This window comes from Mustela nivalis, assembly GCF_964662115.1.
Source record: "Mustela nivalis genome assembly, chromosome: 2".
In the NCBI taxonomy this organism is placed as follows: domain Eukaryota; kingdom Metazoa; phylum Chordata; class Mammalia; order Carnivora; family Mustelidae; genus Mustela; species Mustela nivalis.
In genome coordinates, this window is record NC_139021.1 from 90,785,006 (window position 1) to 90,799,339 (window position 14,334).

At 38.9% G+C, this 14,334-nt stretch overlaps 1 protein-coding gene across 2 annotated transcripts in view; it reads left to right on the forward strand.

Annotated features, from left to right (window-relative positions):
* Positions 1-14,334, forward strand: part of PRKDC (protein kinase, DNA-activated, catalytic subunit) — a 252,204-nt gene that overhangs the window by 132,570 nt on the left and 105,300 nt on the right. The window lies entirely within an intron of this gene.

Here is a 14,334-nt window from a genome sequence, read left to right on the forward strand (position 1 = left end):
AAAACAAATGCTGCAGGTTTACCAGTATGAAAATGACACAGGCTCAATCAATTAAGTACCTGCTTTGGGCTCAGCTCATGATCCTGGGATGCTGGGATTGATTCCCTCATCAGGCTCCTTGCTCATTGCTCCAAGCTCCTTGCTTATGTTCACTCTCTTCCTCTCTCTCAAATAAATAAAATCCTTTAAAACAAAATGATCACACTTTGGAAGGTAAGAGGTGCAGAGACTTGAATCCAGTGTGATATAACTGAGGTAACAGCTGAGGGGTGAGAGCCTACTTAAAGAGGATACCATAAAATATAAGCAATGGAGTGCAAAATCAAACTTTTGGAAGTCTCCTACAGTGGGGGATGTTCCTGGCGTAAAGATGCTCAGGTGGCAAAGCAGGGCAGAATCCTGGGTGCGACAGTATGGCCCAGGATCCCTGGGGTCTCAAGAGCAGGTGGTGCTAGTGTGTGGCAGAGTTCCCAGGTGTAGGATCAGGGAAGCCAACTTAGTGAGTTTAGGTGCCAGCTTTCTGCTCTGTGTTGCCATAAATTGTGTAGCAGTAATGCAGCCACTTTTCTAGGAGGGGTCCAGCAAAAGGCAGAAATGTGGTGAGAGCCTCCCCCTTCCTTAGGAGGAACAACATGGGTCTGCCCCACAGGAGTCCCTAAAATTTAGAGTTTTAAAACTCAGTCATGTGCCTAAGATAAAAATGCATGGTCACAGGCCAGGTGACAGAGTTGTCTTGGAAACTGGGGAGATAAGACTGATTGATTGTTTTTCTGTGAGGGCTTACTGAAGAGTGGGGGACCTCACCTTATTCATCCTGCCCAGGAGAGCAGTCTGAAAGCCTTCAGGGAACAAAACAGTGTCAGCTAGTGGAGTCGGAGCTGCTTACAACAAGCCCCCACCTCTGCTTATTGGAGGCAGTTTTTCCACTAAGGCAAATCCACCTGAGAATCAGTGCAATAAGCACCACCGCCCCGCCCCAGAAGACCAACAGAAACAACTTGCTCTCACCAAGTTTATTGATCATAGGGGGCTGTAAAGGTCCATCTCTTGGGATAGACACTATATCATTCTTTATATATATATTTTTTAATTTTTAAATTTTTTATAAACATATATTTTTATCCCCAGGAGTACAGGTCTGTGTATTGCCAGGTTTACACATTTCACAGCACTCACCATAGCACATACCCTCCCCAATGTCCATAATCCCACCCCCTTCTCTCAACCTCCCTCCCCCCAGCAACCCTCAGTTTGTTCTGTGAGATTAAGAGTCACTTATGGTTTGTCTCCCTCCCAGTCCCATCTTGTTTCATTTATTCTTCTCCTACCCCCTTAACTCCCCATGTTGCATCTCCACTTCCTCATATCAGGGAGATCATATAATAGTTGTCTTTCTGTAATTGACTTATTTCGCTAAGCATGATACCCTCTAGTTCCATCCATGTCGTCACAGATGACAAGATTTCATTTCTTTAGATGGCAAGATTTCATTTCTTTAGATGGCTGCATGGTATTCCATTCTGTATATATACCACATCTTCTTGATCCCTTCATCTGTTGATGGACATCTAGGTTCTTTCCATAGTTTGGCTATTGGAGACATTGCTACTATAAACATTCAGGTGCATGTGCCCCTTTGGATCACTACGGTTGTATCTTTAGGGTAAATACCCAGTAGTGCAATTGCTGGGTCATAAGGTAGCTCTATTTTCAACTTTTTGAGGAATCTCCATTCTGTTTTCCAGAGTGGTTGCACCAGCTTACATTCCCACCAACAATGTAGGAGGGTTCCCCTCTCTCAGAATCCTCGCCAGCATCTGTCATTTCCTGACTTGTTCATTTTAGCCATTCTGACTGGTGTGAGGTGGTCTCTCATTGTGGTTTTGATTAGTATTTCCCTGATGCCGAGTGATATGGAACACTTTTTCATGCGTCTGTTGGCCATCTGGATGTCTTCTTTGCAGAAATGTCTGTTCATGTCTTCTGCCCATTTCTTGATTGGATTATTTGTTCTTTGGGTGTTGAGTTTGCTAAGTTCTTTATAGATTTTGGACGCTAGCCCGTTATCTGATATGTTGTTTGCAAATATCTTCTCCCATTCTGTCAGTTGTCTTTTGGTTTTGTTAACTGTTTCCTTTGCTGTGCAAAAGCTTTTGATCTTGATAAAATCCCAATAGTTCATTTTTGCCCTCGCTTCCCTTACCTTTGGCGATGTTCATAGGAAGACGTGGCTGCGGCTGAGGTCGAAGAGGTTGCTGCCTGTGTTCTCCTCAAGGATTTTGATGGATTCCTTTCGCACATTGAGGTCCTTCATCCACTTTGAGTCTATTTTCTTGTGTGGTGTAAGGAAATGGTCCAATTTCATTTTTCTACATGTAGCCGTCCAATTTTCCCAACACCGTTTATTGAAGAGGCTGTCTTTTTTCCATTGGACATTCTTTCCTGCTTTGTTGAAGATTAGTTGACCATAGAGTTGAGGGTCTATTTCTGGGCTCTCTATTCTGTTCCATTAATCTATGGGTCTGTTTTTGTGCCAGTACCATGCTGTCTTGATGATGACAGCTTTGTAATAGAGCTTGAAGTCTGGAATTTTGATGCCACCAACTTTGGCTTTCTTTTTCAATATTCCTTTGGCTATTCGAGGTCTTTAGTAGTTCCCTATAAATTATAGGATTATTTGTTCCATTTCTTTGAAAAAGATGGATGGTACTTTGATAGGAATTGCATTAAATAGGTAGATTGCTTTAGGTAGCATAGACATTTTCACAATATTTATTCTTCCAATCCAGGAGCATGGAACATTTTTCCATTTCTTTGTGTCTTCCTCAGTTTCTTTCATGAGTACTTTATAGTTTTCTGAGTATAGATTCTGTGCCTCTTTGGTTAGGTTTATTCCTAGGTCTCTTATAGTTTTGGGTGCAATTGTAAATGGAATTGACTCCTTGATTTGTTTCTTTTGTCTTGTTGTTGGTGTAGAGAAATGCAACTGATTTCTGTGCATTGATTTTATATCCTGACACTTTACTGAATTCCTGTACAAGTTCTAGCAGTTTTGGAGTGGAGTCTTTTGGGTTTTCCACATATAGTATCATATCATTTGCGAAGAGTGATAGTTTGACTTCTTCTTTGCCGATTTGGATGCCTTTAATTTCCTTTTGTTGTCTGATTGCTGAGGCTAGGGCTTCTAGTACTATGTTGAATAGCAGTGGTGATAATGGACATCCCTGCCGTATTCCTGACCTTAGCGGAAGAGCTTTCAGTTTTTCTCCATTGAGAATGATATTTGCAGTGGGTTTTTCATAGATGGCTTTGATGATATTGAGGTATGTGCCCTCTATCCCGCACTTTTAAGAGTTTTAATCAGGAAGGGATGCTGTACTTTGTCAAATGCATTTTCCGCATCTATTGAGATGATCATATGGTTCTTGTTCTTTCTTTTATTAATGTGCTGTATCACATTAATTGATTGGCTCCAACCAACCTTGGAGCCCTGGAATAAATCCCACAGGTTGTGGTGCATAATCCTTTTAATGTACTGTTGAATCCTATTGGCTAATATTTTGGTGAGAATTTTCGCATCTGTGTTCATCAAAGAAATTGGTCTGTAGTTCTCTTTTTTGGTGGGATCCTTGTCTGGTTTTGGACAAGGATCCCACCAAAAAAGAGAACTACAGACCAAAAACCTTGATGAACACCTTGATGCTGGCCTCATAAAAAAGTTTTCCTTCCATTTCTATTTTTTGGAACAGATTCAGGAGAATAGGAATTAGTTCCTCTTTAAATGTTTGGTAGAATTCCCCCGGGAAGCCATCTGGCCCAGGGCTTTTGTTTGTTTGGAAATTTTTGATGACTGTTTCAATATCCTTACTGGTTATGGGTCTGTTCAGGCTTTCTATTTCTTCCTGGTTCAGTTGTGGTAGTTTATATGTCTCTAGGAATGCATCCATTTCTTCCAGATTGTCAAATTTGTTGGTGTAGAGTTGCTCATAGTATGTTCTCATAATTATCTGTATGTCTTTGGTGTTAGTTGTGAATTCTACCCTTTCATTTATGATTTTATTTATTTGGGTCCTTTCTCTTTTATTTTTGATAATTCTGGCCCGGGGTTTATCAATATTATTAATTCTTTCAAAGAACCAGCTCCTAGTTTCATTGATTTCTATTGTTTTTTGGTTTCTATTTTATTGATTTCTGCTCTGATCTAAATGATTTCTCCTGCTGGGTTTAGGGTTTCTTTGGTGTTCTTTCTCTAGCTTCTTTAGGTGTAGGGTTAGGTTGTTTACTTGAGACCTTTCTTGTTTCTTGAGAAAGGATTGAACCGCTTTATATTTTCCTCTCAGGACTGCCTTTGTTGTGTCCCACAGATTTTGAAGTGTTTTGTTTTCATTATCATTTGTTTCCATGAATTTTTTCAATTCTTCTTGAATTTCCTGGTTGACCCATTCATTCTTCAGGAGGATGCTGTTTAGTCTCCATGTATTTAGGTTCTTTCCACATTTCCTCTTGTGATTGCCTTCTAGCTTCAGAGCATTGTGGTCTGAAAATATTCAGGGAATGATCCCAATCTTTTGATACCGGTTGAGGCCTGATTTAGGACCGAGCATGTGATCTATTCTGGAGAATGTTTCATGTGCACTAGAGAAGAATGTGTATTCTGTTGCTTTGGGATGAAATGTTCTGAATATATCTGTGATGTCCATCTGGTCCAGTGTGTCATTTAAGGCCTTTATTTCCTTGTTGATCTTTTGCTTGAATGATCTGTCCATTTTAGTAAGGGGAGTGTTAAAGTCCCCTGCTATTATTGTATTATTGTTGATGTGTTTCTTGATTTTGTTATTAATTGGTTTATATAGTTGGCTGCTCCCACGTTAGGGGTGTAGATATTTCAAATTGTTAGATCTTCTTGTTGGACAGACCCTTTGAGTATGATATAGTGTCCTTTCTCATCTCTTATTATAGTCTTTGGCTTAAAATCTAATTGATCTGATGTAAGGATTGCCACTCCTGCTTTCTTCTGATGTCCATTAGCATGGTAAATTCATTTCCACCCCCTCACTTTAAATCTGGAACTGTCTTCGGGTTTAAAATGAGTTTCTTGTAGGAAACATATAGATGGGTTTTGTTTTTTTATCCATTCTGATACCCTGTGTCTTTTGATTGGGGCATTTAGCCCATTAACATTCAAGGTAACTATTGAAAAATATGAATTTAGTGCTATTGTTTTGCCTGTAAAGTGACTGTTACTGTATTTTTTCTCTGTTCCTTTCTGATCTACTTTAGGCTCTCTCTTTGCTTAGAGGACCCCTTTCAAGATTTCCTGTAGAGCTGGTTTGGTGTTTGCAAATTCTTTCAGTTTTTGTTTGTCCTGGAAGCTTTTAATCTCTCCTTCTATTTTTAATGATAGCCTAGCTGGATATAGGATTCTTTGCTGCATGTTTTTCTTGTTTAGTGCTCTGAAAATATCATGCCAGCTCTTTCTGGCCTGCCAGGTCTCTGTGGATAAGTCAGCTGCCAATCTTTGCCATTGTATGTTATACACTTCTTTTTCCAAGCTGCTTTCAGGATTTTCTCTTTGTCACTAAGATTTGTAAGTTTTACTATTAGATGACAGGGTGTAGGCCAATTCTTACTGATTTTGAGGGGGGTTCTCTGCACCTCCTGGATTTTGATGCCTATTCCCTTTGCCATATTGGGGAAATTCTCTCCAATAATTCTCTCCAATATACCTTTTGCTCCCCTCTCTCTTCTGGAATTCCAATTATTCTAAAGTTTTTTCGTCTTATGGTGTCACTTATCTCTCGAATTCTCCCCTCGTGGTCCAGTAGCTGTTTGTCCCTCTTTTGCTCAGCTTCTTTATTCTCTGTCATTTGGTCTTCTATATCACTAATTCTTTCTTCTGCCTCATTTTCCCTAGCAGTGAGAGCCTCCATTTTTGATTGCACCTCATTAATAGCTTTTTTTATTTCAACTTGGTTAGATTTTAGTTCTTTTATTTCTCCAGAAAGGGTTTTTATATCTCCCAAGAGGGTTTCCCTAATATCTGCCATGCCTTTTTCGAGCCTGGCTAGAACCTTGAGAATTGTTGTTCCAAACTCTAGATCTAACATATTAACAATATCTGTATTGATTAGGTCCCTTGCCTTAGGTACTGCCTCTTGTTCTTTTTTTTGAGGTGAATTTTTCTGCCTTGTCTTTTTGTCTATATAAGAGTATACGAAGGAAAAAATAAAATACTAAAAGGGTGGCAACAACCCCAGGAAAATATGCTTTAACCAAATCAGAAGAGATCCCAAATGGTGAGGGGGGAGAAAGGGGGTAAAAAGAGGTTCAGAAAGAAGAAAAAAAAAAATGAAAAGAATTTTAAAAAGAAAACGAATAAAGAAAAAAATATTAAAAAGAAAAAAATAAATATATTAGATAAACTAGTCAAAAAAGTGAAAAAAGAAAAGGGTAATAACATTTAGCAGAAGAAGAGGAAAAAAAATTGAAAAAAAAGAAAAAATTAAACTGCCAGACTAAAGAATCATGGGGAGAATGCCAAGAGTTCCATTCTTAGCCTTCTCTTCCTCTCGAATTCCATGCTCTCCCTGGTATTGAAACTGCACTCTTTGGTAGTTGAACTTGGTCCTGGCTGGATTTCTTGTTTATCTCTGGGGGAGGGGCCTGTTTTAGTGATTCGCAAGTGTCTTTGCCCCAGGAGGAATTGCACCGCCCTTACCAGGGGCGGGGCTCAGTAATACTCTTGGTTTTGCTTTCGGGAGCTTTTGTCCTCTGAGCGCTTTCTGTAGAGTTCCGGAGGATGGGAATGAAAATGGCGGCCTCCCGATCTCCGGTCTGGAGGAGCCGAGAGCCCAGGGCCCGACTCAGTGCGCCCTCAGAGAATAGTGCCCAATTACTCCTGTCCGCCTGGCCTCCGGCGGCACTCCTAGCTCACCGAGGCTGTGACCGGTTCAGGTAACCCCAAGCTGAGAGTTCACTACTCGGCTCTGTCTCTGTAGCCGGCTTCCCCATTCTAATACCTGTAAGCTCTGCGACGCTCAGACTCCCCCAGTCCTTCTGTGACCCTGCAGGACCTGAGGCCACGCTGACCTTGCATGGGCCTCACTCCAGTTAGCCTCTGGAGCGATGTCCCTCAGAGTAACAGACTTTTAAAAGTCCTGATTTTGTGCTCCGTTGCTCCGCCACTTGCTGGGAGCTGGCCCCTCGCCCCGCGGTCTATCTTCCCGTTGCTTTGGATTCACTTCTCTGCCAGTCCTACCTTTCAGAAAGTGGTTGATTTTCTGTTTCTAGAATTGCTGTTCTTCTTCTCTTCGATCTGCCATTGGATTTGTATGTGTTGCAATCTTTAGATAAGCTATCTAGCTGATCTCCTTCTAGCTGAAGTAGTCTCAGCCTGCTACTTCTCCGCCATCTTGAGTCCTCAACCTCTTTGTATTTTTATTCATTAGTCTTTTGGTGTTCCTTTTTGTTGTTTTCTTATTTTTCCAAACATTTTCTTACTCTTTTAAATTTAAATTTAAATTTTTTTCTACATATATTCTTTATATATATATTATTTTCTTTAATTGTATTTTATTTTATAATTAAAATATTATCTTTCTTTCTTCCTTCCTTTCTTTCTATTTCTTTTTTTTTTTTTTTTAAGATTTTATTTATTTATTTGACAGACAGAGATCACAAGCAGGCAGAGAGGCAGGCAGAGAGAGAGGAGGAAGCAGGCTCCCTGCTGAGCAGAGAGCCCGATGCGGGGCTCGATCCCAGGACTCTGAGATCATGACCTGAGCCGAAGGCAGCGGCTTACCCACTGAGCCACCCAGGCGCCCCCAAACATATTCTTTTTTTTTTTTTTTTTTTTAAGATTTTATTTATTTGTCAGAGAGAGAGCGTGAGCGAAAGCAAGCACAGGCAGACAGAGTGGAAGGCAGAGTCAGAGGGAGAAGCAGGCTCCCTGCGGAGCAAGGAGCCCAATGTGGAACTCGATCCCAGGACGCTGGGATCATGACCTGAGCCGAAGGCAGCTGCTTAACCAACTGAGCCACCCAGGCGTCCTTTCTTTCTATTTCTTTTGGATCAAGTTTCTTTTAACAAGACGAAAACACAGCCAGGATCTACTTTTATGTTTTGTTTAGTTTGTTTTTTGTTTTTTGTTGTTTTTTTTTGTATTTTCTGTTGTCTTTATTACTGTTGTTTTTCCTCCTTCTTTTTTTTTTTTTTTTTCTGGACAAAATAAGACAGAGAAATTCACCACCAAAGAAAGAACAGAAGGTAGTACTCACTGCCAGGAATTTAATCAATATGGATATAACCAAGATGTCTGAACTATAATTTAAAACAGTAATTTAAAGATACTAGCTGGGCTTGAAGTAAGTATTAAAGACACTATATAATCTTTTATTATAGAGATAAAAGAACTTAAATCTAGTCAGGTCAAAATTAAAAATGCTGTAATTAAGATGCATTTCCAAATGGAGGCTAAAAAGCAAAGATGGTTAAAGCAGAAGAGTGAATCAGTGATACAGAAGATAAAACGACAGAAGGTAAGGAAACTGAAAAGAGGGAATGAAACCTATTGATAAAGAAGGTAGTCTGAGGAAGCTCAGTGATTCCATAAAGCAAAATAATATCCGTATTATAGGAGTCCCAAAAGATGAGTGGGAAAAGGGGGCAGAAGATATTTTTTTTAATTTTTTATTTTTTTATAAACATATATTTTTATCCCCAGGGGTACAGGTCTGTGAATCACCAGGTTTACACACTTCACAGCACTCACCAAAGCACATACCCTCCCCAATGTCCATAATCCCACCCCCTCCCCCCAACCCCCCTCCCCCCAGCAACCCTCAGTTTGTTTTGTGAGATTAAGAGTCACTTATGGTTTGTCTCCCTCCCAATTTCATCTTGTTTCATTGATTCTTAGGCAGAAGATATTTTTGAATGACTTACACCTGAGGACTTTCCTACTCTGGAGTAGGAAATAGGCCTTCTAGCACAGAGAACTCCCCCTTAAAATTAGCAAAAATAGGTCAACATCCTAACATATTATACTGACATTTACAAATTACAAAGAGAAAGAGAAAATTGGGCATCTGGGTGGCTCAGTCTGTTAAGTGTGTACCTTCGACTCAGATTATGATCCCAGGGTCCTGGGCTTGGGCCCTGAGCAGGGAGTCTGCTTCTCCATCTCCCTCTGCCTCTCCCTCCACTGGTTCTTGCTACTGCTCATTTGCTTGCTCTGTCTTTCTCAAATAAACAAATAAAACCTTAAGGTTTAAGGACCAGCTTGGGACAAGAGGTCCTTAACCTACAAGTGTGGAGATATAAGGCTGGTAACAGACCAGCCCACAGAAACCCGGTAGGCCAAGAAGCACTGCCATGATATATTCAGTGTGCTAAATGTGAAAAATATGCAGCATGCTAGATGAAAAATAAAAACGGGAAAAATAAAATACACTCATAGTTAGGAAAGACCTAACTGTGAGTCAGTTATCCATCAAAATGCTGGAGGAAAACACAGACAGCAGCTGCTTTGGCCTTGACCACAGCACCATGGACAGCCACATGCAGTCAAGAATACTTTATCCTGCAATCCTATCATTCAGAATAGAAGGAGAGATAAAGACCTTCCATGACAAACAGAAACTAAAGGAATTTGTGAACACTATACCAGCTCTGAAAGAAATATTAACGGAGATTCTTTGAGTGAAGAGAGAGCCCAGAAGTGACAAATATCAGAAAGGAACAGAGTCAGTGTATAGGAATGTGACTTTATGGTAATACAGTGGCTCTGAATTCATATCTTTCAGGAATTATTCTGAATGTAAATGGACTAAATGCTCTAATTAAAAGACATAGGTTATCAGAATGGATAAGAAAAACAAGACCCATTGATATGCTGTCTACTGGAGACTCATTTTTAGATCCAAAGACACCCATAGATTGAAAGTGAGAGGGTAAAGCACCATTTATCATGCCAGTAGACATCAAAAAGAAACTGAAGTAGCCATCCTTATATCAGGCAAACTAGATTTTAAACCAAAGATTAATAGGAAATAAAGGATACTATCTCATAATAAAAGGGTCTTTCCAACAGGAAGATCTAACAATTATAAATATTTATGCCCCTAACTTGGAAGTAGCCAATATATAAAACAATAACAAAATTAAGGAAACTCTGTAATAGTACAATAATAGTGGGAGACTTATAACAATGAACAGATTATCTAAGCAGAAGACCAACAAGGAAACAAAGGCTTTGAATGACATACTGGACCAGGTGGACATAACATATATCCAGAGCATTTCATTCTAAAGAAACAGAATACACATTCTTCTTGAGTGTACATGGAACATTCTCCATAATAGGTTACACACTATCACAAATCAGGTCTCAACTGCTACAAAAAGATTTGAGATAATAACATGCATATTTTTAGGCCACAATTCCATAAAACTTTCAGTGAACCACAAGAAAAACATCAGAAGGACCACAAATACAGAGAGGTTAAAGAACATCTTATTAAAGAATGAATGGGCCAACTAGGAAATCAAAGAAGACTGTAAAAACATACAAGGAAGCAAATGAAAATGGAACACAACAGTTAACTTCTGGGATGCTGCCAAGGCGGTCCTAAAAAAGAAATATGTAGCAATACAGGTGTTCCTCATGAAGCAAGAAAGGTCGCAAATGCACAACCTAAACTTACACCTAAAGAAACTGGGAAAATTACAGCAAATAAAGCCTAGATCCAGCAGAATAGGAGAAATAATAAAGATTAGAGCAGAAATCAGTGATCTAGAAAAACAAAAAATACCAGTAGAACAGATGAATGAAACTAGGAGCTGATTGAAAGAATTAATTAGAACGATAAAACCCTAGCCAGAGCTTACCAAAAAGAAGAGAGAAGACTCAAATCAGTAAAATCATGAATGAAAGGGGAGAGATCATGATCAACACCAGTGAGATGCCTAGGAGTAAGCCTAACCAAAGAGGTAAAGAATCTGTACTCTAAAAACTACAGAACACTCACAAAACAAATTGAGGCAGACACAAAGAAATGGGACAACATTCCATGTTCATGGATAGGAAGAACAAATGTTTTTAAAATGTCAGTGCTTTCCAGAGCAATCTATACATTCAGTACAATCTCTACTAAAATACATTCTTGCATTTTTCACAGAGCTGGAACAATCCTAAATTTTGTATGGAACCACAGAACACCCCACACAGCCAAAGGAATGTTGAAAAAGAAAAGTAAAGCTGGAGGCATCACAATTCCAAACTTCAAGCTGTATTACAGAGCTGTAACCATCAAGACATTATGGTACAGGCACAAAAAAACCCAGACCCATAGATCAGTTAAACAGAACAGAGAACCTAGAAATGGACACTCAACCCTATGGTCAGCTACTCTTTGACAAAGTAGGAAAGAGTACTTGAAGAAAAAAGGATTGTCTCAACAATGGTTTGGGAAAATTGAGCAGCCACATGCAGAAGAATTAAACTGGACCAATTTCTTATACCATTCACAAAAATAAAGTCAAATGGATGAAAGACCTAACTATGAGTCAGTTATCCATCAAAATGCTGGAGGAAAACACAGGCAGCAACCTCTTTGGCCTTGGCCACAGCACCTTTTTGCTAAACACATCTCCAAAGGCCAGGGAAACAAAAACAAAAATCAACTATTGGGACTTCAAGATAAAAAGCTTTTGTACAGCAAAGTAAACAGTCAGCAATGAAAGGCACTTACCAAATGCGAGAAGATATTCACAGAAAATAGATAAAGGGCTAATACCCAAAATCTGTAAAGAACTTTCTATCTAAACACCCCCAAAACAAAATGTCCAGTCAAGGAATGAGCAGAAGACATGAACAGACATTTCTCCAAAGAACATGTACAAATGGCCAACAGATATGTGAAAAAAAAAAAAAATGCAACAACAGATGTTACCTAGGATGCCTAGCAAGAACCCTCTTACACTGTTGATGAGAATGCAAACTGGTGTAGACAGTTTTCTCAAAAAGTTAAAAATAGAACTACCCTATGACTGAGGAATTGCACTAGTAGGTATTTATCTAAAGGACACAAACAGAGTGATTTGAAGGGACACAGGCGACCCAATGTTGATAGCAGTGATGTCCAGAATATGCAAAATATGGAGAGTGCCCACTTGACAATGAATAGATGAATGGATAAAGGTGTGTGTGTGTGTGTGTGTGTGTGTGTGCGCAATGGAATACTACTCAGCCATCAAAGAAAATGAAATCTTGCTATTTGCAACAACACTGGTAGAACTACAGTGTATTAAACTAAGTGAAATAAGTCAGCGAGAGACAAATACCATATGATTGCACTTGTATGTGGAATTTAAGAAACAAAACAGATTAACATAAAGCAAGAGCAAGAAAAATAAAATGAGAACAGAGAGGGAGGCAAACCATAGGAGATTCTTAACTGTAGGAAACACACAGAGGGTTGCTAGAGTATAGGACGGTAGGGGGGTAGGGTAATTGGGTGATGGACATTAAGGAGGGCACTTGATGTGATGAGCATTGGGTGTTGTATGCAACTGATGAATCACTAAATTCTACCCCTGAAACTAGTAACATAGTATATACTACCTAAATTGAGTTTAAATAAGATATTTTAAAACAGTTATTTGCAATTATGTGTATCTACTGAAAAGAAAATCCATAATAAAGAAACAGAGCATGACTTTTTTTCTCTAATAAATAAGCCAACCATATTTATTTGTTCAACATCATTCTTCTATTATTTTTAAACTGAAAATTAAAATTTATTGAAATAGAAATGATCTTTATATAAATTACATGTATTTGTAAGTTTCTTTTTTTAAACTTTTTTTAATTTAAATTCAATTAGCCAAGGTATACTACATCATTACTTTTTGATTTAATGTTCAGTGATTCATTAGTTGAATATAATAACACCCAGTGCTTATCATATCATGTGCCTTCTTTAATTCCCATCACCCAGTTACCGCATCCCCACACCTACCTCTCTTTCCACAAACCTCAGTTTGTTTCCCAGTCAGGAGTCTCTCATTGTTTGTCTCCCTCTCTGATATCTTCCCGTTAAGTTTTCCCTCTCTTCTACTATTGTCCTCTGCACTCTTCCTTTTGTTCCACATATGAGTGAAACAATATGATAATTGTGTTTCTCTGATTCACTTATTTCACTTAGCATAATCCCCTCTGGTTCCATCCATGTCAATGCAAATGGTGGGTATTCATCCTTTCTCATGGTTGAGTAATATTTCATTGTATATATGAACCACATCTTCTTTATCCATTCATCTGTTGAAGGACATCTCAGCTCTTTCCACAGTTTGTCTGTTGTGGACAATGATGCTATGAACATTGGGGTGCATATGCCCCTTCCTTTCATTACATTTGAATCTTTGGAGTAAATACCCAGTAATGCAATTGCTGGGGCATAAGGCAGCTCTATTTTTAAAATCTTGAGGAATCTTCATACTTTTTTTCCATAGTGGCTGTACCAGCTTGCATTCCCATGGACAATGTAACAGAGTTCCCCTTTATCCACATTGTCACCAACATTTGTTGTCCCCTGTCTTGTTAATCTTAGCTATTCTGACTGGTATAAGGTGGCATCTAATTGTGATTTTGATTTGTATTTTCCTGATGCTGAGTGATGTGGAACATTTTTTCATGTGTCTGTTTATATGTGGCCATATGGCCATTTGTATGTCTTCTTTGGAGAAGTGTCTGTTTATGTCTTCTGCCCCTTTTTTTGACTGGGTTGTTTTTGGGGCATTGAGTTTGATAAGTTCTTTAAAGATCTCGGATACCAGCCCTTTAAGTGTAATGTCATTTGCGAATACCTTCTCCCATTCCATAGATTGCCTTTAGTTTTGTTGATTGTTTCCTTTGCTGTGCAAAAGCTTTTTATCTTGTTGAAGTCCCCACAGTACATTTTTGCATTTGTTTCCCTTGATTTTAGAGATGTTTCTTGCTAAAAGTTGCTTTGTTCAAGATCGGAGAACTTGCTGCCTGTGTTCTCCTTTAGAATTTTGATGGATTCCTGTTCCACATTTAGATCTTTCAACCATTTTGAGTTTATCTTTGTGTATAGTATAAGAAAATGGTCCAGTTTCATTCTTCTGCATTTGGCTGTCCAATTTTGTCAGTACCATTTATTGAAGAGACTGACCTTTTCCACTGAGTATTCTTTTCCGCTTTGTTGAAGACTAGTTGACAACAGTATTGAGGATCCATTTCTGGGCTCTGTGTTCTGTTCCATTGATCTGTGTGTGTTTTTATGCCAGTACCATGCTGTCTTAATGATCACA